This window comes from Palaemon carinicauda, chromosome 25 (genome assembly GCF_036898095.1).
Source record: "Palaemon carinicauda isolate YSFRI2023 chromosome 25, ASM3689809v2, whole genome shotgun sequence".
Lineage (NCBI taxonomy): Eukaryota > Metazoa > Arthropoda > Malacostraca > Decapoda > Palaemonidae > Palaemon > Palaemon carinicauda.
In genome coordinates this window covers 29417056-29419555 of record NC_090749.1, presented here as the reverse complement: position 1 = coordinate 29419555, position 2500 = coordinate 29417056, and positions in this window count along the sequence as shown.

The following is a 2500-nucleotide window of genomic DNA, read 5'->3' as shown; positions in this document are numbered from 1 at the left end:
ATGAATGATGAATCATAATGAAGAATATACAATATGGAATCCATCTTCCTTCATCCTGGAATCGAATTCAGTCTCACTCGATGGAGAATTGGGTGTCGCTTCCACTAGATAATCGGGTTTTGCATTAAAAATATTTATGAACAACTGAATCTTCTTCTTCTCCTTCTGTTGTTGGACCAAACTAAGAGACTCTCTCACTGTTTCCTTAATCGCCTTGAAATTTCCTTGTTTCCTTTCCTCACTGGGCTTATAGCATCCTGCTTTTTCCAACAAGGGTTGTAGCTTGACTAGTAATAATAATAATAATAATAATAATAATAATAATAATAATAATAATACATAGCTTCTCTTGCGGAGCTCATCAAAATGGTTCAATGAACACAATAAACTGCTTCTTGACAATCAGGGCAAACACATTCCAAATGACGCAAATGACATTTTGTAGAATTTCAACGGCTTTGTATCGTATAAAAGGTTAATGGTATAATTGTGTGATATAGTAATTTTAACTGAATTTATAATCCAATTATTACATCGGTGAAAAAACCATAATATGATTTAATACAATCGAAATATTGATAGCAATTATTAGGATCTGTTGTTATCATATTTGAGAGGTGGAAGATTTGAACTTGAAAATACTTCTGTTTAGGGAGATAGGATAAGATATACATTACTGGTATCGTTATTATCATTGTAATTGTAATCTGAATCTGTTGCTTGAAAATATTAATATAAAATAAGATTAAAACAAAAAAGGTATAAAATAAGATTTGTGTGAAACAGCTAAAACGGTTTCCAAGTCTCGTAAATTATAAAAGTAGAAAAATATATAATTAAAGAGAGTGAAGAACAGTTCCCCCAGAGTTACCCCCCCACCCCCATCCACCCTCAGGTGAAAGGCAAAAAGGGGATCAAAGACTGTTATTCTCTCTCTCTCTCTCTCTCTCTCCTCTCTCTCTCTCTCTCTGTACTGCGTATATTTCCTCCATAGTGTCTCATATAATATAATGAGAGACTTCAGAAGTGAATAGAACTTTAAGGTAGGAAAAGCAAGAATCAACAACTGCTTCTCTCAAGGATGATGTCTTTAATTTTAGAATCACACCCACCCTTTACCCGACCCCCCCATCCCTGAGACAACCCGCCCCCTACTCCCATACCTGTCCCTTACCACATCCCTTAAGTTCCCACAAGTCTCTTATAACCACTTTATTATGTTGGTCACTCTCAAATCTTGTATTTTTCTTCTTACCACTGACTTTGTACAGAGCAAATCTTCTTGCTAATGCTACTAACAGCAAAAGAGTCTTTGTCAGCTGTCTGGAATACCAGAAGATTACTTTCTTTGTCATTTGTCTGGAATGCTGGAAGATTACTTCCTTTTGTCTATTGTCTGTGATACTGGAAAATTCTTTGCTTTGTCTAGTCTGGAATACTGGAAGATTACTTCCTTTTGTTAGTTGTCTGGATTACTGGAAGATTACTTCCTTTGTTAGTTGTCTGGAATACTGGAAGATTCTTTTTTTTTTTGTCTGTTGCCGGGAATACTGGAAGATTATATACTTTGTCAGTTTTCTGGAATACTGGAAGATTACTTCCTTCCCAGTAAAGTCTGTGGAGTTGAATTTGCATGAGCTTGTTGGAAGTTCTTGTCAGGATGACATTTTTGTCCTTTAAAAATATTGAGAAATCCTTTAAATTATATAATCAGTAATTACTACAATGATTGTGATTTGAGGACAATACATTTTTTTTTTTTTTTTTTTTTTTTTTTTTTTTTTTTTTTTTTTTTTTTTTCACAAATTGCATAATTTTAGGAAATGGATCGAGACAATAAATTCTTAGAAATAAAGGAATTGGCCTTCAATACATTATTAAGTCATGCAATCATTTCCATGTAAATCACAGTCATGATGTTATGAAATACTTTATTGGGTCCTACTTCAACAGATTTCTTTCACTGATAACGGGTTAACAATAAACATACATAATGACAGATATTACCGTATTGGAAAAGTGTGAAAATATTCATTTTAAATTATAGTAATTTTGAGATTAAACCTCTCTCTCTCTCTCTCTCTCTCTCTCTCTCTCTCTCTCCTGTTTGCAATAAACTTTCATAAGGTTCTCCATTTACTTTAGTCCCACCACAGATAACTTCATACCACTGATACATCCTTTCCCCTCGATGCCATCCAGAAAAAGATCTTATATTGTTGTTATTTACTCCATGTTATCGAAAAGAGCATCTCACAACAAACCAAAGCAACTATTTGCGAAGGCTTTAATCTCCTTCAAACTTCTACCATTACAGCATGTGCTATTAAAGATCAGTTCCAATAAACATGTAATAAATAGGAATTTCATGAATTACGAAAGACAAGTGTCATAATAAAAGTTTCAGGGGAAAAATTCACTACTACAAAAACCAAGGATTTTGATGCTATGGAAGAGTAATAATAATTTTTTCCAGATGTAAAGTTTTAGAATGTAGTTT